The 24,019-nt window shown below is 45.9% G+C and overlaps 1 pseudogene; it reads left to right on the forward strand.

The window, feature by feature from the left end:
* Nucleotides 1–301: 301 nt before the first annotated feature.
* LOC141055963 (uncharacterized) overlaps nucleotides 302–24,019 on the forward strand; it is a 231,667-nt pseudogene continuing 207,949 nt past the window's right edge.

Here is a 24,019-nt window from a genome sequence, read left to right on the forward strand (position 1 = left end):
GTACACACGCGGCTCCGCTCCGTACACCTCGTACACACGCGGCTCCGCTCCGTACACCTCGTACACACGCGGCTCCGCTCCGTACACCTCGTACACACGCGGCTCCGCTCCGTACACCTCGTACACACGCGGCTCCGCTCCGTACACCCCGTACACACGGCTCCGCTCCGTACACCTTGTACACACACAGCTCTGCTACATCCACCCTGTAAACCCCTCCTGACCCCACACAGAAACTTCCCCTCATCCAGCACCATGACAACCAGCACAGCAGAGTCCTGCATACACTGAGGCCCCTGATCATGTGACCCCCTGACTCCTCCCCTCCTGTGACCTCATCCCAGGTCCTGTGCGCACAGAGCAGCCATATATGTGGAGTGCGGCTCTGCGGGTGGAGGTAGGTGCTGGGGATTCCCCATTACTGGGTGCGGGGGACATTAACCCCTTCAGCACTGAGACTCTTTTGGGGATTTTGTTGCCACTGTATAAGAATCATAACGTTTCTGTGCTGTTTCCTGTAATAGATACATACGACCCAACTATGGGAGACAGGAAGGGAGGACACGGAGTGTTCTCATAGTACAGGGCCTCTTTATTGACTCCACACAGTGTAATGCCCCATTATGCCCCTTAAGCAGTATAATGTTCCCACGGTACCGCCATTCCCTCCACACAGTATAACGTTCCCAATTATAGGGCCGGCTCCAGGTTTTCATGGGCCCGGGGCGAAAGACTCTCAGTGGGCGTCTTTAAGACATACCACAAATCGTGCTGCCCATATACAGCAGAGAAATATAGGGATAGTGCAATGCCAAAGATGTCACTTCTTACGTTACATGAGTGATATTTATTGTAAATTCTACAATAGCTCAGAAACCGGACAGTATAATTGTCACGATCAGTGATGAGCAGGTACCAGGTGTACTCATTACTCGAGCCCAACTATATAATGTATTTGGGGGCCTCCCGACAGATGATGTCAGCGCAGAGAAGGATCCGACATCCTGAATTTCAGAGGACAATCCGTTTGATCCTCCTATAGATAATCCTCCGCTAGAGGAGTCTGGAGGCGACTCTCTCATACAGACCACAGGAAAGCTGGAATATTTGTGTGTATGGGGGAGTCGGGAGAGATAGCCGTCTGCCAAATGACCGTTCAGCTATCACTTATCTCATGTGTATGGGGCCGTTAGTATTACACTGACAGGCAGTGATGATACACGGCACTACAGTAGTACAGTTCATCACCGGAGCCATCACAGGCTTGTATGTTGTATGATCGCACTGATGAGAGGAGTTTAAAAAAGGTATAAAGTGAAAAAAAAATCACAGTTTTAGAAACAAGAAATATCCATCACTATAGGGAAAACACAGTCACTGCACAATGTTGGTTAAGTCACATTCAAAACAACTTTATTATACCCTACTAGAGGTGTGCCTTATGCTATCACATCAGGAGGGAAGTGTGTGAGTACGTGTGTTTGTGTATACGTGTGTGTGACTACATTTGTGTGTGTGTGTATACGTGTGTGTGTATGTGTCTGTGTGTCCCGCAGCTGCCTGCCCACCCACCTTCGTGCAGTCACAGCCGGCAGGAAAGAGGTTGGTTTGCGGCCTGTGCTGGAGATGTGAGTATGTGTGTGTATATGTGAGTACATATGTGTGTGTTTGAGTACTTGTGTGTGTGTGAGTACGTGTGTGTACGTACGTGTGTGTTGCCAGCAGCGGCGGGTCCAGCGGCAGCGGTGGGGGGTTCAGCAGCAGGGGGTTCTGGCAGCAGCCATCCAGCAGGAAAGACTGCGGCCTGTGCCGCAGCGGTGTCCCGCTGGTGGTACTGTGAAAGGGCCTGGTACCACCAGCGGGTGCCATATTGTAATACCCATCACATGGGTATTTAAATATGGCGGTCGGCGTACTTCGGTTGGCATGGTGGATTGTGGGATTCGGGGACATCCGGACGGAAGTGGATGGCGGACAATTTAAGGCAATTACATATATAGATTATCCCATACACAGTGGTGTATATAGAAATCACACTGCACACTTTTATAAAAATCAGCTTCTCTACATGTCTGACAGCCATTCCATTCCAGTGTCAGTTGAATTCCAACCAGAGTACACCTCATTCTACTTACTGTGCTTCTGATTAGGTGATTACCTGAACCAAATCTTATTTAACGAAGGAAAGTATAAAAAACCCTGCTGTGGTGTTCACAATCCTCTTGCAATAGGACAAGCTGGATGGCAAAACAAGTGCTAGTAATATCCCAAAAGTAATAGGAATGAAAAAATAACTTTTTAACCATGCCAAAGGAGTTGAAAAGAAAAGTCTAGAGTGAGGAAAAGAAGGGCTCAATTCTGGCTTTACTAGCAGAGGGAAAAAGTGAGCATCATGTTGCCTCTATCTTTACAACAGTCCATTACAACAAGGTCAAGCAGCAGACATTGGGGACAACGAAGCTACAGACTGGCAGAGGGGAAAAACGACTCTCCACTGACCGGGATGACTGTCATCTTATTCGAATGTCACACAGCAACCGCAGTACCATATCAAGTGACCTACAAAAGGAATGGCAGCTGGGGTGAAGTGCACAGCAAGAACAGTTTGTAACAGGCTTCTAGAGGCAGGGCTCAAGTCATATAAAGCTAGAAAAAAGCCTTTCATCAATGAGAAGCAAAGGAGAGCCAGGCTGAAGTTTACCAAAGACCATAAAGATTGGACCATAGAGGACTAGAGTAAGGTAATGTTCTCCAATGAGTCTAATTTTCAGTTTTGCCCAACACCTGGTCGTCTAATGGTTAGACGGAGACCTGGAGAGCCGTACAAGCCACAGTGTCTTGCACCCACTGTGAAATTTGGTGGAGGATCAGTAATGATCTGGGGATGCTTCAGCAAGGCTGGAATTGGGGAGGTTAATCTTTGCGAAGGACGTATGAATCAAGCCACATACAAGGTTATCCTGGAAAAACAGTTGATTCCTTCTGCTCAGACAATGTTCCCCAACTCTGAGGACTGGTTTTTCCAGCAGGACAATGCACCATGCCACGCAGCTAGGTCAATCAATGTGTGGATGAAGGACCACCACATCAAATCCCTGTCATGGGCAGCCCAATCTCCAGACCTGAACCTCATTGAAAGCCTCTGGAATGTAATCAAGAGGAAGAGGGATAGTCACAAGCCATCAAACAAAGAAGAACTGCTTAAATTTTTGTACCAGGAGTGGCATAAGGTCACCCAAAAGTAGTGTGAAAGACTGGTGGAAAGCATGCCAAGACGCATGAAAGCTGTAATTAAAAATCATGGTTATTCCACAAAATATTGATTTCTGAACTCTTCCTGAGTTAAAACATTAGTATTGTTGTTTCTAAATGATTATGCACTTGTTTTCTTAGCATTATTTGAGGTCAGCAATCACTGCATTTTTTTGTGCTTTTGACCATTTCTCATTTTTTGAAATTAAATACAAAATTTAGTGCTTGGAAATTCAAAGACATGTTGCCAGTAGTTTATAAAATAAAAGAGCAAGTTGCATTTTACTCAAAAATATACCTATAAAGTGGTCTCTTAATTTTTGCCAGAGCTGTATTTACTATACATAATGGGGAAAATAAGTATTTGATACACCTACAAAGAAAGGAGAGGTCTGTAATTTTTATCATGAGTACACTTCAACTGTGATAGACAGAATTTTAAAATTAAAAAAAATCACATTGTATGAATTTTACATAATTAACTTGCATTTTATTGCATGAAATAAGTATTTAATCACGAAACAGACAACAAGATTTATGGTTCTCACAGACCTGTTAGTTTTTCTTTTAGAAGCCCTCCTCCTTTGTACTCATTACACCCCCCTGCTCAGCGTAGAGGGCAGGATAAATGTGATCCCAAACGGTATGTTAAATGTTCTCAATAAACGTTTCAAATCATTCGAAAAAAAAGCAAGCCCTCACTCAGGTCTGTCTTCTGCTAAAGGAAATATAGGGGGCTTCCACGTTACTAGTACCACAAACGCTTTTGACAAGCGATATGGCTCATGGCCGCCTCAAAAAATCCAGCAAATTCTGCACTTCCAAATCCATGTGCCGTCTCCCTTCCGAGCTCCACATTGTGCTTAACTCGCAATTAGCGTCCACATGTTTGGCACTTCTGTAACGATGAAAGCCCGCTTAATTTACAGGTGCATGTCTCCAGAAGTATGATAGATTTTAAATTTTCACTCCGCAATATCCACTGCTATTTGTTTCTGGAAAACACCCATGGAGTCAAAATCATCACCCCGAAGGGGTATAATTTACAAAATGGGGTCACTTGAGGCGGGATTCTGCTCTTCTAGCACTTAGCTGCTCTGTATATGGAGTCTGCAAACTATTCTAGGAAAATCTGCTCTTCAGGAGGCAAATAGCGCTCCTTCCCTCCGAGTCTCGCCGTGTGGCTAAGCAATACTGTACAGCCACATATGGGGTATTTCCACGATCAGCAGAAATTATGTGACAAATTTTGGTGCCATTTTTACCCATTTCCCCATGTGAAAATGTAAAATCTGGGGCTATAACTAAATTTTGTGGTATAAAAATGTAATTATTTTTTTTTTACTGCCCAATTGGTATAAAATTTTATGACACACCTATGGTGTCAGTATCGTCACTGCACATAGAGGGGTAACGTTCCTCCCAGAGGAGCATTGCGGCTTAAAAGTGTCCTCACCTTGACGTGTAAGGCTTGAAGTGTTGCTCTCCTCAAGGAGGAATGTTACTTTTTGGATAATAGTCAGACGCCTTTCTCTCTCAGCCAAACCAGATCTCACACTTTGCCCTGACGAGGGGCAGTAGCCCGTCACACTGTGTCTGCAAATTGAGAATTTGGTTTTGGCTTTTATCTTAAGTCATGTGCCAAGGTTCATTAGTAGTGTTGAGCGATACCACCCAATACTGAAAAATATCGTATCGGAATGGATCGGCCGATCTAAAAAAAGTATCGGGTATCGCCAATTCCGATCCCGGAAGTCCCATTCAAGTCAATGGAACTGAAATATCGGAATTTAAAAAACCCCTTTCCCTGTAGGTTGATTCTACATGAAGAAACACAACTAATAATAATGTAGAATGTACGTATTGTGGGAGGTGTAGGACACATTAAAGCCATAGAGGTTTAGCCCAATCAAATGGAATAGCAGGAATTAAAATTTTTTTTTTTAAAGACGTTTGGAGTTACAAAGATATTTACTATGTTAACCTCTTTTATATTTTGCCAGATATGTATGTTTCACTACTTCCATGCTCTTCACCTTCTTTTTTACTTCTCCCACACTTTCTCCTTCATCATCCTCAGCAGCATCTTTTTCATCAACTTCTTCACCTTATTCATCGTCGTCTTCTTCTTCACCTTCTTTTTTTTTTTTTCTTTTTTTTTTTTACATCATATTCTTCTTATTCAACTATTATTCTTCTTCATATTCTACTTCTTCGTCTTCGTATTCTTCTTCTTCATCATATTCTTATTTGTGTCAGGCATTCCTGTAGTTGTAATCTATAAAAGTTTGAAGATTACACCTTCCATTCAGCCTGTGACAACAGATTTACAACAGGATTTGTCCGCGTTCAGTTTGGCCTGCAGCAGCAGGCCTTTTCCAGGGGCACCACGAGGAGGAACGGACTCACCCCCATACACTGCTTAGTCTTCTTCTGCTTATAAATTAGATAATATCATTTGCTCTGATTTTTAGTCTTATGCTTAATGTTCTTCTGCTTTTGGTTTTTATGCTTTTTGGTCTTCTGTCTATTGTTGTTCTGCATCTTGGTGGTTGTCTTCCTGTTCTTTGTCCTCTTGGTCATCTTCTTCAGGGTCATCTTTTAGGTATTCTTCTGTGTGGTCTTCAGGGTCATTGTCAGGGAGATCCAGAGTGAGAATCAAAAACCATTTCCACAAGCTGGAACTTGGAAAAGTAGCAGAAGGTACAAGAAGGCTGAGGAACTGCCGAGAACCAGCTGACGGTACTGGAACCCGGAGGGGCAGCAGAATGAACCAGAGGCAATGGCACAACCGTGGACCAGCTGACATTGCTGGAACACGGTTACTAAGCAGGAGGTACCTGTGCTCCAAAGCACTACCAAGGACCAGCAGACGTTGCTGGAACTCCGATACCAAGAAGGAGGCACCTAGGCCAAAGGCACTGCCAAGAACCAGCTGACGGTGCTGGAACCCGGATGGGTAGCAGAAGTTGCAAGAGCAAATGACACTAACGAGGACCAGCTGACGGTGCTGGAAGCCGGTGGGGCAGCAGAAGGAACAAGAGCCAATGGGAGAACTGTGGACCAGCTGACGGTGCTGTAACACGGTTTCTAAGCAGGAGGTACCTGTGCTAAAAAGCACTACCAAGGACCAGCAGACGTTGCTGGAACTCGGATACCAAGAAGGAGGCACCTAGGCCAAAGGCACTGCCGAGAACCAGCTGACGGTGCTGGAACCCGGATGGGTAGCAGAAGGTACCCAGGAAAAAAACAAATTTGCAAGGCCGTGAGCCGGCCGCAGTTACCGAAACCCACAGTCCTACAGGGGGTGCTTGTCCTATTGGCACTACGGAACCAGCCTTTATTACCAGAACCCGCAGCCCACATAGGAAGCACCAAAACTGCAGGCACCATAGACTCGGCTAACCTGACCGCAACACGACAGGACAACGTATTGGTGGCAAAGAGACGTTGACACTACCCGGAAACAGCAGGCGTGCTGGAACCAGGCTGGGCAGGAGGGAGTGCCCGTGCCAAAGACACTTCCGAGAACCAGCTGACGGTGCTGGAACCCGGATGGGTAGCATTAGCTACAAGAGTCAATGGAACTACCGAGAACCAGCTGACGGTGCTGGAACCCAGAGTGGCAGCAGAAGGAACAACAGCCAATGGCACAACCGTGGGCCAGCTGACGGTGCTGGAACACGGTTTCTAAGCAGGAGGTACCTGTGCTAAAAAGCACTACCAAGGACCAGCAGATGTTGCTGGAACTCAGATACCGAGAAGGAGGCACCTAGGCCAAAGGCTCTGCCGAGAGCCAGCTGATGGTGCTGGAACCCGGATGGGTAGCACAAGGTACCCAGGAAAAAAGCAAAGTTGCAAGGCCGTGAGCCGGCCGCAGTTACCGAAACCCACAGTCCTACAGGGGGTGCTTGTCCTATTGGCACTACGGAGCCAGCCTTTATTACCAGAACCCGCAGCCCACATAGGAAGCACCAAAACTGCAGGCACCATAGACTCGACTAACCCGACCGCAACACGACAGGACAATGTATTGGTGGCAAAGTGACGTTGACACTACCTGGAAACAGCAGGCGTGCTGGAACCAGGCTGGGCAGGAGGGAGTGCCCGTGCCAAAGACACTTCCGAGAACCAGCTGACGGTGCTGGAACCCGGATGGGTAGCATTAGCTGCAAGAGTCAATGGAACTACCGAGAACCAGCTGACGGTGCTGGAACCCAGAGTGGCAGCAGAAGGAACAACAGCCAATGGCACAACCGTGGACCAGCTGACGGTGCTGGAACACGGTTTCTAAGCAGGAGGTACCTGTGCTAAAAAGCACTACCAAGGACCAGCAGACGTTGCTAGAACTCGGATACCGAGAAGGAGGCACCTAGGCCAAAGGCTCTGCCGAGAGCCAGCTGACGGTGCTGGAGGAACCCGGATGGGTAGCAGAAGCTGCAAGAGCAAATGACACTAGCGAGGACCAGCTGACGGTGCTGGAACCCGGAGGGGCAGCAGAAGGAACAAGAGCCAATGGGACAACCGTGGACCAGCTGACGGTGCTAGAACACGGTTCTAGGCCTTCATCAGGACTGACCCTCCGAAACGCACGTCGGGGTGGGTGTCTGGACGTTGGTAGCCGCTGGCAGTTGTCCTCAGGTACATTGTATCTACTTGTTTTTCATCATGACGCTTATTGGTGGCCTTTTAGGTACCTTGTATGAAGTGAGCACAGTGTATTGACTATTACATTTCCCTGTGGATCCTCATGATGTCTACTCATTTTATATGATTATATTATGATTGGAGAACAAAGAGGAAATCCAGCAAGGACTCAGCAAACCAGGTTAGGAGTAAAATAATACTTTTCTTTATTTCTTCAAAAAGGTTAAAAAGAAGACCCACAAGGATCAGGAACCAGAGTGCGTGGCAGAAATAAACGCAAATGGGACTACGCGTTTCGGCGACCTATTCACCTTCTTCACGGTCCAAACCGTTTTTTGAGCTTTTGCTCATGTTGTGTCTTAGGTTGCGATAGGTCCACTTTTTTCCATATGTCTTAAATACTCTTTGAGCTATTAGGCTACACATTATTTATGATGACAATTTGTCATGAGCAAATTATTAAGGCATGTGGATGGAGCAGGAGACTTTGCCATCTACACAGCAGGGGAACAGCTGGCATTACTGAACCCCACTACCACAGGAGCTAGTGTGTTTTGCTCTGTGAAGACGGCACTTCTGAACACCAACTGGCGTTGTTGGAGCCCAGGATCAAGCATGGAGCAGGCTGAGGCCTGATGTTGTTGGCATGTGGAGACAGCACTAGACTTTGCCTTCTACACAGCAGGGGAACAGCTGGCATTACTGAACCCCACTAACACAGGAGCTAGTGTGTTTTGCTCTGTGAAGACGGCACTTCTGAACACCAACTGGCGTTGTTGGAGCCCAGGATGAGGCATGGAGCAGGCTCAGGCCTGATGTTGTTGGCATGTGGAGGCAGCACTAGACTGTGCCGTCAACACAGCAGGGGAACAGCTGGCATTACTGAACCCCACTAACACAGGAGCTAGTGTGTTTTGCTCTGTGAAGACGGCACTTCTGAACATCAACTAGCGTTGTTGGAGCCCAGGTTGAGGCATGGAGCAGGCTGAGGTCTGATGTTGTTGGCATGTGGATGGAGCTGGAGACTTTGCCGTCTACACAGCTGGGGAACAGCTGGCATTACTGAACCCCACTAACACAGGAGCTAGTGTGTTTTGGCCTGTGAAGACGGCACTTCTGAACAGCAAATGGCATTGTTGGAGCCCAGGATGAAGCATGGAGCAGGCTGAGGCCAACTTGCAGCACGTTTTATAGAGGGTGTAGACTACTACTGATTGTAACCGTGCTCCACTTAGGCCTCAGGCTCCACTGTCTCTAGTATTTCCCCTGGCCTCCAACCCCGCCAGTGACAGCTCTGAAGTGGAGTCAGCACAATCCACACTTTGGACTGAGCCCAAGTAACACAGGAACGTCAGTTGATCCCCTGATGTGTGTCCGGCAAGGTCTCCTGCTCTGTCCTCATTCACACTACTAGTAATGGGAATGTGGACAGACCAGGAGACCTTGCCGGACACACATCAGGGGATCAACTGACGTGACTGAGCCCCAGTAACTCAGGAACAAGTGTGGATTGTGCAGACGCCACTTCAGAGCAGCAACTGGTGGGGTTGGAGGCCAGGGGAAATACTAGAGACAGTGGAGCCAGAGGCCTAAGTGGAGCACGGTTAAAAATCAGTAGTAGTTTGAATGTGGATGGAGCAGGAGACTTTGCAGTCCACACAGCAGGGGAGCAGCTGGCATTACTGAACCCCAGTTTTCTCTGTGCAGACGACACATCTAAGTGACAACTGGCTGTGTTGAAGCCCAGGGATTATAGTTCAGGTGGTAGAAACATGAAAACAACAGGAGACCTGGATACAGTTGCCCACCAATTATTTAGTCGGGAAGAGGACTGGCAAATTCTGGGGAGATCCAGGCCTTGTTCATTTTCAGAAAAGTAAGCCGTCAACGTTATCGGAAGAAAGTCGCGTGCGACGGTCTGTTAGTACACCACCTGCGGCACTAAAAATGCGTTCCGATAATACACTGGCAGCAGGGCAAGCCAGCACCTCCAATGCATACTGGCTAAGCTCTGGCCATGTATCCAGCTTAGAGACCCAAAACTTGAATGGGGAAGCGCCATCTGGGAGTACAGTCACAGGGCAAGACATGTAGTCTGTCACCATCTGACGGAAACATTGCCTCCTGCTGACTGGAGCCGTCAGTGATGGTGTAGACAATTGTGGCGGACACACAAAACTTTGCCACATTTGGGCCATACTGGTCTTGCCTTGTGCTGAGGCGCTGCCTCTGCTCCCTCTTTGTGCTGAGTTTCCTCCACTGGCTCGATGCACAGAGGTGCTTTGTAAAGCACTAGCACCACTGCTGTTGGGTGGAATGGAAAACATGATGGACTGCACCAGTGTGTCTTGGTACTCCCGCAGTTTACGCTCCCGGTTCAAAATTGGTATGAGGGTTTGCAAGTTGTCCCGGTAGCGAGGATCTAGGAGGGTGTACAGCCAATAATCAGCCTATAGAGAAAATGGGCGATGCGGCGGTCGTTTCTCAGGCACTGCAGCATGAAGTCAACCATGTGCTGCAGACTCCCAACTGCCAAAGAACCGCTGTCCCCTGCTTGAGGCGTGATCTCTGCCTGCTCTGCATCACCCCACCCTCGCTGTACATACTGACTAGAGCTTTGTGTATCTCCCTCCTCTGGAGAGATGTCTTCCTCCTCCTCATCCTCCTCACAAAGTGTCCCCTGCCTAGGCCTTTGTGAGGAAGCACGTAAAACAGACTGTCCAGAAGCAGATGGCATTTGGGACTCCTCATCCTCCACCTCTTCCAAAACCTCATCACTTAGTGCTTGCAGTGTTTTTTGAAGCAGGCAGATAAGGGGGACAGTCATGCTGACTAGTGCATCATTTGCACTCGCCATCCGCGTGGAATCATCGAAGGCACGCAAAACGAGGCAGATGTCCTTCATAGAGGCCCACTCAGTGGTGCTGAAGTGTGACCGGCGCACAGTGCGACTTGTTTGCGCCTGATGCAGCTGGTACTCCATGACTGCTGCCTGCTGCTCACACAACCGCTCCAACATGTGTAACGTAGAATTCCACCTGGTGGGTAGGTCACATATGATGCAATGTTCCGGAAGGCGTAATCGGCGCTGCAGAGCAGCAAGGCGCGACCTTGCCGTGCTGGAACTCCGCAAGTGAGCGCACTCTATGCGGACCTTGTGCAGCAGTGCATCAAGATCCGGATAGTCCCTCAGAAAGCTCTGCACGACCAAGTTGAGCACATGTGCCAGACATGGGATGTGAGTGAAGTTGCCAAGGCCAAGAGCTGCCACCAGATTTAAGCCATTGTCACACACTACCAAGCCCGGCTGGAGATTCGCTGGCAGAAACCACACGTCGCTCTCCTGCTTGATGGCATTCCAGAGCTCCTGCGCTGTGTGGCTTCGATTCCCCAAAGAAATTAATTTCAGTACGGCCTGTAGACGTTTGGCCACGGCTGTGCTCATATCGGTCGTAACAGGCTCCTGCTGCGCTGTTTCAGAGGAACTTGAGTAGGAGGAGGAGTCAATGTGTACAGACTGGATTCCTGCAATCCGTGGAGTTGGCAGAACACGTAGAGCGCCACTCTCCAGATCTGTACCCGGCTCCACAACATTGACCCAATGGGCAGTGAGGGAAAGGTATCGTCCCTGTCCATGGTTACTGGTCCACGCATCGGTGGTCAGGTGGACCTTGCTACTGACGGCGTTTAGTAGCGCATGTTTTATGTTTGCCTCCACATGTTTCTGCAGGGCAGGGACAGCTCGCCTGCTGAAATTAAAGCGGCTGGGCACGGTGTATTGTGGGACTGCCAATGCCATGAAGTCCCGGAAGGTGTCAGTCTCCACCAGCCTGAATAAGTAAATCAAGAGCCGCGGAGACACCATCACATGTTTCTCAACGCAAGCAATGACTAGCCAGGTCTTTCACCGGGAAGGAACAACCACGGGAAGGGCAGTCTCCAATGAAGGAAACCACCTATGCCAAAACATGGTATCCATCCACAGACAGCTGTTTCGGGGTATTGCCCCTCATCAGTGTGGAGTAGGAAACTGACTAGTAGGAGCAATGCCTAGTAGAAGACTGAAAAATGAGGATGAATGAACTCATGGAGATCAACATGGATGGATACCATGTTTTAGCATAGGTGGTTTCCTTCATTGGAGACTGCCCTTCCCGTGGTTGTTCCTTCCCGGTGAAAGACCTAGCTAGTCATTGCTTGCGTTGAGAAACATGTGATGGTGTCTCCGCGGCTCTTGATTTACATGTTTTTGCATATTTCCCATAAGGGATGGGGGCAATGCTCTAGCATCACTGCGTTGAGAAACATGTGATGGTGTCTCTGCAGTGTTGGATGTTGATCTCCATGAGTTCATTCATCCTCATTTACTAGGCATTGCTCCTACTAGCCAGTTTCCTACTCCACACTGATGAGGGGCAATACCCCGAAACAGCTGTCTGGATGGATACCATATTTTGGCATAGGTGGTTTCCTTCATTGGAGACTGCCCTTCCCGTGGTTGATCCTTCCCGGTGAAAGACCTGGCTAGTCATTGCTTGCGTTGAGAAACATGTGATGGTGTCTCCGCGGCTCTTGATTTACATGTTTTTGCATATTTCCCATAAGGGATGGGGGCAATGCTCTAGCATCACTGCGTTGAGAAACGTGACGGTGTCTCCGCAGTGTTGGATGTTGATCTCCATGAGTTCATTCATCCTCATTTTCCACCAGCCTGAATGACAGCATTTCAAGTGCCAGTAGTTTGGCAATGCCAGCATTCAGAGCCTGTGCTCGGGGATGGTTTGCCGAGTATGGCCGCCTTTTCTCCCATACCTGTGCTACCGATGGCTGTCGAGTGGCCTGGGAGTGTGAGGATGACTTGGAACGTGGTGCTGTGGATGGAATGTCACAGGGTCTCCGGACAACAGTGCCAGAGGTTCTTCCTTGGCGATCCTCTGAGGAAGCCGAACCAGCTGTGTGTGAACTGGAGGAAGAGGCCCCAACACGAGCTGAAGAGGTGGTAGGTGGTGCTGTACGTTGCCCTACGTCTTCAGTGTGTCTGTGTAACTCCACCTCGTGCTTGGTCCGCACATGTTTCCACATATTAGTGGTATTGAGGTTGCTGACATTTTTCCCTCTTTTGACTCTCTGATGACACAGCTTGCATTTGACAAAGCAAATGTCATCTGCAACTGTCTCAAAAAAGGACCACGCACTGCAAGTCTTGGGAGCGCCCGTTTTGCCTTTTGAAAGTGGAATGCTCCTAACGGGTGCCGAAGTGGAGGCTACAGGCAACCAAGTCTGCCCCCTCCCTCTCCCTCCGGTTTTGGCCGTTCGGGGAATCTCTTCCTCAGAGCTGCTCCCACCACCTTCCTGTTCCTCACGCCATGATGGGTCAAGGACCTCATCATCTACACTCCCCTCTTCAAACACCTGCTTCTCCTGGGTTGTCTCGCCAGCACCGTACGCAACAGAAAGTGGCAACTGTGTCTCGTCATCATCTGATGCGTACTGAGGTGTGCTGACCATAGGCACTGGCCCACCCGCCTCTTCAGATTCAGAGGGACAAAGAAGTTGCGCATCACTGCATACTCCCTCTTCTTCACATTCTGGAATGCTGCTTGGCTGGCCCCCTCTTTCCAAACCAACAGATTCCGAGAACAGAAGTAGAGACTGTGGTGGCTCCTGTCCAGTGCTCTCTGACTGCCTGGGCACTTTGGCAGGTGGTGAAGAGACAGATGGTTGCTCTTCGGTGCTCTGGCCCTGAGAGGATGTGGAAGTAATTGAAGTCGATGCGTTAGCTGCCATCCATTCCACAACGGCTTCAATTTGTTCCTCCCGCAGCAGTGGGGTACGGTGAGGTCCTGCAAAGCAGCGCATAAAGGACTGTTGCCTGCTAAAACTGGGGGATGCTGACTCACTGGTGCCAACAGCAGGCACAGAATCCCCACTTCCTCTCCCTGCAGAATCCCCACGTCCTCTCCCTGCTGAAACTCCATGCCCACGTGCCTTACTCCCTGCCTTCTTCATCTTGCTAGACTGAGAAAGATAGGCAGAAAAGTACAAAGGGGGGCCTTAGTGTGCTTATTCCTGAACAGCTGGTTACAGGTATAAGAAACACTAATTTTATGAAGTGTGTGTGTCGACTACACTTTAATGGGAGCTAATGTGGCCTACACAACTTTCAAATGTAGTGTTTGGTGAACTTTGTTGTTTTTTTTTTGGGGGGAAAAAAAACTAAAATGATGTGACCAAAGATTTGAAAGTGAGAGTATCACCAACTTTCTGGAGCTATTACAATGCAGGCAGGTAACCTACAATGCAAAAGATGAGGCTCCAAAAAAATTGGGTAATGCTAATCTGGCTGCAGCTGAAGGGCACAAGCCAGAAAAAAGGCTCCTCTATCTACTCCTATATAGTGTTTGCAACCAACCAATGTAGATGGATATGGATGGATGCACACTAATAGGAGAAGAAAAAATGAGCTGCAATTAAAGAAAAATATCTGTGAGGCAGTGACGCACGCTGAGCAGCCTACAACCAGACGTAGCTGCAGGACACACTACTCAGCGTGAGCTGCACTCACACACAGTCAGAGACCTCTCAGACAGCGGTGAACAGTGCAGCTAAGTGGGCACTAGCACTGAAAGGCTGCAGAAAGGCTCCGCTGTCTACTACTAGTGTTTGCAACCAACGTATATGGATACGGATGGAAGCACACTAGATAGAATTTTTTTTTAAAGATAAGCAGCTCAAAAAGAAAAATATGTATGAGGCAGCAGTGAGGCACGCTGGGTGGCCTCCAACCAGACGTGGCTGCAGGACCCACTCCACAGTGTGAGCTGCACTCACACAGCCCTTGCAGACAGCTGTGAACACTGCTGCTAGGGAAAAGAAAGCTACAGTGGTGGTTTATGTAGCCTGGGTAAAGCACAATATTGTTTTGAGAATCGCTATTTCTAACTGTCCCTCACAGTCTTGAACCCTGTCTGAAGCCTGTCCCTAACTGAATTCACAGCAGAGTGACCAGAAATGGCGGCGGCAGTGGCTTTTATAGTGCATCATGACATCATTTCAGCAGCCAATCACAGCCATGCCAATAGTTAACATGCCTACATGCCTAACAGGATGTGCCCACACTTCTGAGGATTCCCATTGGCTGAATCAAAGCGAGCGGGCTGATAGCATTATGGGAACTTCCGATTCCGGTATCAAATATGAAAAAAGTATCGGAAGTCAGTATCGGAATTCCGATACAGCTAATATCGGCCGATACCCGATACTTGCGGTATCGGAAAGCTCAACACTATTCATTAGAGAGTCGATATTGACTTTTTGGATTGCTACTTCATATAGGTGGCACCAGAGTACTCTCTGAAGAGACAATTTACCACATAAAGTTACACTGGTCAGAATTGTAAAATTTGACCTGGTTATGAAGGTGTAAAAAGGCTTTGGGGGTAAAGGGGTTTATATTTTCTTTTTTTCTGGTGTTTTTCTTGTAATGTAGGAAAGCTTAAGGCCAGAAATAAACCCCATAAAACCCTGTACATGGAGACTTTGGTATCAGATAATTTCTGTCACCGGTGTTTGTGGAAACAAAAAAGTTTTTATAAAAGCCTCAAACTTCTGTGTGTGAATCTGACCTGAGATCTAACGTGATAGAAGATTACAGTGCGGGGAAGACGGGAAACCTTCATATAGACGGCCGGTGGGGATGGAGTCAGTGACGGACTCTGGCCAAATATGTTTCTAGAGCCGTAGTAGAAGATGAAGATGTCGTCCTCATCATGAAGTAGTTATTTCTCCTGTCCTGTGTAATGAATATCTCCTGCAGTATTGCTAATGCCGATTCCAGTGTCGGTAAATGAGACGAGAATTAGCGTTATGGAAGATGAGTCTATGAGAAATGTATTCAGCTGCCGACTCCGAGGAAGAAACTGCTTGTTATGTGTGGCCTACAATATATAGGGTTTATTAGTAGATGTAAAGAAGGAAACGAAATACTGTAAAATAATAAATCTCATATGTTTCCCTTATTATCTCCAGTAATTGTATTATTACACAGGATCTTTATGATGTTACATCGGCTCATCTTCTCATTCAGGTCTCTACAGTATCGGATCCTCTCAGTCAAGATCTTCAATATAAGAGAATTTTACTGATCTACCCATCAAAGATGGATGTGGACAGAGACAAGATGGCGGAGAGGATATTACACCTCACCCTAGAGATCCTCTCCAGGCTTACTGGAGAGGTGAGAGATTCTGATGACGTCATATTACATCATTCTTATCTATGGGAATAACAGATGGACAGAACTGGAGAGGTGAGGACTCTGGAAATGTCTGTAGTGAGATTTATTAATTTGTCTCTCCATAACCAGGTTTACACAGTAGTGAAGAAGACCTTTAGTGAGCGCTGTCAGGACCCTGTGTCTGAGGGATGGGGAAGACCCCTGAGCACAATCATGGGGCCTCCACCTCAACTGTTGATACATGAGGACATTAATAATCAGAAGATTCTAGAACTCATCTACAAGATGATTGAGCTGCTGACTGGAGAGGTGACACTGCTGGGAATGCTGGGACATTATACAGTAACGCTACAAAGGGATTGGGGTGATGGTGGTATCATTGTATGTGTCAGGTTCCTATAAGGTGTCAGGATGTCGCTGTCTATTTCTCCATGGAGGAGTGGGAGTATTTAGAAGGACATAAAGATTTGTACAAGGACGTCATGATGGAGGTTCCTCAACCCCTTACATCAACAGGTAATAGACAGGACTAAATACAGACAACATAACATTATTTTTATGTAAAGAATGAATTCAGTCCCTGTATGTCTTTCCTTCAGTTCTAGCCAGCAAGAGGACAACACCAGACAGATGTCCCCGTCCTCTTCTTCCACAGGACTGTAAACAAGAAGATGCCAATGTTCCTCAGGATCATCAGGTAGCTGGAGAGAAGGTGTCATGAGATCTCCCCTATGATGTGTAGACGGCTGTGAAGGTCTTGTGCTCAGTCTTGTTTTATCCACCAGTATTATATGTTTTATACTTGTGTAATGAGAACGGTGGAGATGGCAGGATTAGAGCTGATCATAGATGTGACTTCTCCATCTGTCTGTGACTTTGACAATGTTTGTTTCAGGGTGAAGATCTGACTCATATTAATACTACAGAGACATATGTGAGGGGTGATGAGCAGTTTAAAGAGGAGATTCCTACAGATGACTACCCAGGTGAGTAGTAACCACTAAATATAGATAAGCAAGGGACTGTTCTCGGAGCAGAGCTATGGCTGCTTTATCTGGGGTGTAGTCCGGCCAAATCATAATCGTGTGATCACCAATTTGCCTCCAGACCACAGCATTTTCCTCCTCCTGAAACTGTTCAAAATACTTTGGGCATTGAAAGTCTTTCAACAGAACTTACAACCTGTAAGATCCACCTACGCCCTGGAATTAGAAGACTTGACTTTTACCTGACAATAATAATAATAATAATAATAAATTTTATTTCTATAGCGCCGACATATTCCGCAGCACTTTACATTTCAGAGGGGACTTGTACAGACGATAGACATTACAGCATAACAATAATCACATAAATCATAACAGATACCAAGAGGAATGAGGGCCCTGCTCACAAGCTTGCAATCTATGAGGGAAAAAGGGGAGACACAAAAGGTGGGTGGTAATAATTGCCCTGATTGTTTGGACCAGCCATAATGTTAAGTGTGTAATAGTACGGACACAGAGGGCTAATGGATGCATAAAGCATGTGGGAACATGATACGGGGAACCTGGTTATGGTAAAACTTTTGATTGTGCCACACAGGGATAGATCTGCCCAGATCTGTAATTTAAAAACCAAATTACAGCGTATGTAGAATATGCTGACAAGCTAGAAAATCACTTGAAAAATATTATGATGGGCCTCTAAGAAAAAGCAGAGGGTAATTATGCTTTTGGCTTCCTGGAATCCTGGTATTTCATTGGATGAATCTACCTTCACCTATGTGAATCTTTAATTTGCTGGTAGTCTTTAAAAAAAGACACATTTGCAGTCTGTGATTTATTAGTATACCCAGGTCTTTTTCACACATGCTATGTCTTAGTTCTATTACTTCCATTCTATAGATGTAATTTTCGTTTTTTTTAACCCAGATATAGAATCTTGCATTTCTCCGTGAAATACCATTCTATTAGATGCTGCCCATTGTTCAAGCTTATCTAGATGCTTCTAAATTTTTTCTGTCTTCTCTAGTGTTAGCTATCCCTCCTATCTTTGTATCGTCTGCAAATTTGATAAGTTTACCTTCAGTTCCCTTTTCTAGTTCATGTATAAAAACAACACTGGGGCCAGGACAGAACCTTGTGGTACTCCACTTAAAACACTCTTACAATTGGATGTACAACCATTTATCACCACTCTTTGAGTGTGATCACCAGGCCCGGATTGATAATCTGCCCAACCGGTCATTTTCCCGCTGGGCCACGATGTTTTCCTTCATAGTGGGCCACGGACTGAGATGCCCACTGATCCGGCTGCTGATTCTGCCACTGGCCCGATTTTGTGGTCAACGTCCCTTTAAATCTGCGGGCACAAGGGTTGCGACTAGAATGGAGTTGATTGTATGAGCTAATGATGTCAGCGGAAGGAGCGGGACCAGACCCGTCTTAGATCGGAGTTGATTTTTTATGATCCTCATTTTAGCCACACCGATCTAGACAGCTCTAGTCCTGCCCCTTCTGGTGACATCATTAGCTCATATAATCAACTCCATTCTAGTCGCTACCATGTCGGAAGAGGAGCTGCTGCTGCCAGAGAGATCTCTGTTGTGAATTCCCTTGCTCTGACTTCTGAGCTGGAGCTCCCTCTGGAGGTTACTGGGAGTAGTGGAGCTGGCCAGTTTGATGGAAGTTTGCCACCTGACGATGATGATCGGGAATCTGGGATTATTGGCTGGGAGCATATAAGTGAGCAGGCTTCCCTTAGTGCAGGGTTCCCCAACTCCAGTCCTCAAGGCCCACCAACAGGTCATGTTTTCAGGATTTCCTTAGTATTGCCCAGGTGATAATTTCATCACCTGTACAATACAAGGGAAATCCTGAAAACATGACCTGTTGGTGGGCCTTGAGGACTGGAGTTGGGGAACTCTGCCTTAGTGGTTGCTGATGATTTCCTCCTTGTGCATTTTGAGTTCTTCTGTCTCCTGCCTGATGTGCATGGTTCAGTTAAGTGATTCTTTTGCTAATCCTTTGCATCTAATCTGGTTGTGCCTTTATTTTGCTTTCTGCTTTGTTGCGAGGGTTCAGCGTACTCCCTGCTGGGGGCAGCGCTGGGCCCCGCTCCATATGTTACAGCTTGTGTCAGTCTGTTCAGTCCCCTGTTATATTAGTATCTTTTGCTTTGCCTCCAGTTCATACCAGAGTGATGATCTAGCAGGGGGTGAGGTTGTGTGGCCCAGGTTTTTTGTATATCAGATGTGTTGGGTTTTTGCATGATTGCAGACAGTATCTTTTCTGGCCTGTCCTATCTGGACAGTTTGGGCCCCATCATTTGCTCAGTCTATTTTCTGCCTATGTTTGTGTCTCATCTTGTCTCACCGACAATATATGTTTGGGGACTATCTATTCCTTTGGGGATCTGCTCCGCGGCAGTTTAGATTTTGGCTTTAGGCTTAGTTAGTTCTTCGGCTGTGCCGAGGCGTCTAGAGCATCGTAGGAATGCTCCACGGCTACTGCTAGTTGTGTTGTTAGGATCAGGGGTCTGCAAGCTGCTGAGTTACCAACCTCTCTGGTTTCCTGGTAGCTTAGCCTGTTCCTGCCATCCTCCTCGGTGACCCGTTCATAACAGATCTCTATGCCGGCAGCCCTGTGTGCCTGTCTGCAGTGCTTGTGATCTGTGCCCTTCAACTAAGGGCCCCCCTGTGATCTCTCTGTCTGGCCCCAGCTATGTGCACCCCCTGTGATCTCTCTGGCCCCAGCATAATATGGGGCCCATTATACTGAAGCATAATATGGGGCCCATTATATATGTTGCATCATATGGGGCCCATTATACTGAAGCATAACATGGGGCCCATTATATACTGGAGCATCATATGGGGCCCATTATATATGTAGCATCATATGGGGCACATAATATATGAAGCATCATATGGGGCCCATAATATATGAAGCATCATATGGGGCCCATAATATATGGAGCGTCATATGGGGCCCATAATATATGGAGCGTCATATGGTTCCCATAATATATGGGGCGTCATATGGGGCCCATAATATATGGAGCGTCATATGGGGCCCATAATATATGGAGCGTCATATGGGGCCCATAATATATGGAGCGTCATATGGGGCCCATAATATATGGAGCGTCATATGGGGCCCATAATATATGGAGCGTCATATGGGGCCCATAATATATGGAGCGTCATATGGGGCCCATTATATACAGGGCCCATTCTGTTTGGAGTTTGGATCAATATATAGGGCCCATCATGTACAGTTTGGAGCATTATATGGGGGCCAGCATATTCTGTTTGTAGCATTATATGGGGCCCATTCTGTATGGAGCAAGGTATGGGGCTCATTATACGTATGGAGTATTATATGGGGTGCATTATACTGTTTTTAGCATAATATGGGGCTCATTATACTGTATGGAGCAATACATGGGGCTCATTATACTGTTTGGAGCATTATATGGGGCTCATTATACTGTATTGAGCACTGTAGTACCCATAATACTGTGTTGAGCATTATATGGGGCTTATTATTCTGTATGGCGCAATATATGAGGCTCATTATACTGTATGGAGCAATACATGGGGCTCATTATACTGTATGGAGCACTATGTGGTACCCATAACACTGTGTGGAGCATTATATGGGGCTTGTTATTCTGTATAACCTACTGATTCATTCTATTAGGTTTTCTATTATAACTGTAAACTGTCATTGTCTTGGTGAATAATTCAGTATTTTTACATAGCTTGCCATTTCTGTAGATTAAGTAGAAATGTTGAATATATAGAATTCAAGGATATTTTATTCAAAAATAATAATTGGCTTTATTCTTGGCAGATGAATGTACCAGGAGATCAGAGGGACAGCTGACATCTTTAATTTTTAAATCAGAGTATCTTGAGATCCTACAGAAAACAATTGAAGTGAATGCTATTACTGCATCTGTTCACAGCAAAGATCTGTCATCTGATCCTATAAAACAGGTCCTGTCTTCTGATTCATTACCGACTACTAAGGAAAATCAAAGTCACAAAATAAGCATTGAAAAACAAACTGCTCCTAAAGCAAAGTCCTTTTCACTTTCAGAATATAGAAACAATTTTCCCCTTGAACTGTCTTTTCTTGAACATCAAAAAATTCACACAGTAGAGAAAATATTTTCTTGTTCCAAGTGTGGGAAATGTTTTAACCGGAATTCAGATCTTGTTAGGCATGAGAGAATTCACACAGGTGAGAAGCCTTTTTCATGTTCAGTATGTAGGAAATACTTTACACAGAAATCAGCTCTTGTTACACATCAGAGAACACACACAGGGGAGAAACCTTTTTCATGTTTACCATGTGGGAAATGTTTTAAGCAGAAATGGGATCTTGTTAATCACCAGAGAACTCACACAGGGGAGAAGCCATTTTCCTGTTCAGTATGTAGGAAATACTTTACACATAAATCAACTCTTGTTGCACATCAGAGAACCCACACAGGGGAGAAGCCATATTCATGTTCAGAATGTGGAAAATGTTTTAACCGAAAATCAGATATTGTTAAGCACCAGAGAACCCACACAGGGGAGAAACCATATTCATGTTCTGAATGTGGGAAATGTTTTATCCAGAAAGGTACTCTTGTTATACACCAAAGAACTCACACAGGAGAGAAGCCTTATTCATGTTCAGTATGTGGGAAATGTTTTAGCAACAAATCAGATTTGGTGAAGCACCGGAGAATTCACACAGGTGACAAACCTTATTCATGTTCAGAATGTGGGAAATGTTTTAACAAGAAATTAGATTTTGTTCAGCACCAAAGAACTCACACAGGAGAGAAGCCTTTTGTATGTTCAGAATGTGGGAAATGTTTTAACAACAAATCAGATTTGGTGCAGCACCAGAGAATTCACACAGGGGAAAAACCTTATTCATGTTCAGAATGTGGGAAATGTTTTAACAAGAAAGTAAATCTTGGTAAGCACCAAAGAAATCACACAGGGGAGAAGCCTTTTTCATGTTCAGAATGTGGGAAATGTTTTAACTGCAAATCAGATTTGGTGAAGCACCAGAGAATTCACACAGGGGAAAAACCTTATTCATGTTCAGAATGTGGGAAAAGTTTTAACCAGAAATCAAGTCTTATCAAACACCATAGAACTCACACAGGGGAGAAGCCATATTCATGTTCTGAATGTGGGAAATATTTTAACCATAAATGGAATCTTGTTATACACCAAAGAACTCACACAGGAGAGAAGCCTTTTTTATGTTCAGAATGTGGGAAATATTTTAACCATGAATCAAATTTTCTTAAGCACCAAAGAGCTCACACAAGAGAGAAGTCTTTTTAATGTTCAGAATGTTGGAAATGTTTTAACTAGAAAGTGCTTCTTGATGGCCACCAGAGAACCCACACAGCGGAGAATACTTTTTCCCGTTCAGAATGTGGAAAATGTTTTATGAAGCAATCATCTTAGTCACCAAATCTTCTTAGTCACGAAATAATTCACTCAGGGGAGAAGCATTTTGATGTTTTTAACGTGGGAAATCTTTTACACAGAAATCAACTCTAAATAAACATCTCAGAAGTCATACAGAGTCAAAGTCTTTTTCATATTCAGAATGTTGGAAATGTTTTAACCGAAAATTATATCTTCTTAACAAGGTTGGTACACTATTGGGAATAGAGATGGGCGAACCAGAACAGTAAAGTTCGGCGCCTGTACCGAACACCTACTGTTCGGGAACGGACACCGAACGCAGACTTCACCAGGAGGTCAATGCTACTGTTCAGGTTCAGCTGCCCGAACACCGGGTGTTTGTTGCACTATCATGTGAGTTACAGCGCTGCAAACACCGTTTATGATCAGCGGTGAAATCTTCCCCGCCGGTCAGAGATCATCGGTTCCCACGCTGTCAGAAGACAGCATGAGCACTCAGTGGTGATCAGAGGTATAAAATTTACCCCTGATCACTGGTGTCAGCTGATGGGACTAGAGATCCCATCATCTGACACCTGCTGCCGCTAACTAGCGGTGATGTCATTGAGGTTACCTCCAGTCACTGAGGCTTCGATCCCTGCTGGGCTGAACTGCTGTGACCTTGGTGAGATCCCCGCTAGCTCTGTGAGAAAAACTCATGAATTGAACATTAACAGGAGCCACGGCTGTATCTACTCTCTGACTTCCTCTTAATTTTTAATTTGTCCGAGGGTGGGGACAGTGACACCAGCACTGATTGGGCGCAGAGCTCACGTGACTAATAACCTCGCATGAGCCTTGGAAATGCTACTGCTGTCACTGCTGGAATGGCACCTGCACAGAAGATGAGTATAAGTGGTTTTATTTTAACAGGACCTAAAATGAGGAATGAGAAGGGGTTGTAATGGTAGTGATCCAGAGGTCACAAAAATTTCTTCTGTCCTAGTTTCATACAGTAGGTGGTATCAGGACTCTGAGAAAACCAAAAAATAAACACAAAACAAATATCCTGGAATAAAAAAGTAAAAAAATATATTGCAAAAATTGCATGAAAGTAGTAATAATAGTAATAATAAGGGTATTTAGTTAACATAATTTTGATCAAAATAATGTAGAAGCCATCCCGCCACGTCACGGCAACCCTTGTGGGACAGTCCTAACTCTTGTATTTAAAACCTTTCCACTTGTCAAGTGACGTAAATGTGAACAAGGACAGAGGGACTGAACCACCAGTAATACTATAGGCCAGACAGGATGGATTTTCCAACTCAGACAGGGCGGTCACACCCTTATATGCACAGAATGCACAATGAAACAAACGAGAAACTGGGTCTGAGCAGAAAAAGTAAATTAATGTGCATGCAAAATGTAATTGCATATGAACACATGACCTTTACACAGAGAAAACCAAAAAC

This window comes from Dendrobates tinctorius, unplaced genomic scaffold (assembly GCF_039654945.1).
Source record: "Dendrobates tinctorius isolate UK_male_01 unplaced genomic scaffold, ASM3965494v1 ptg000192l, whole genome shotgun sequence".
NCBI classification, from domain to species: Eukaryota; Metazoa; Chordata; class Amphibia; order Anura; family Dendrobatidae; genus Dendrobates; species Dendrobates tinctorius.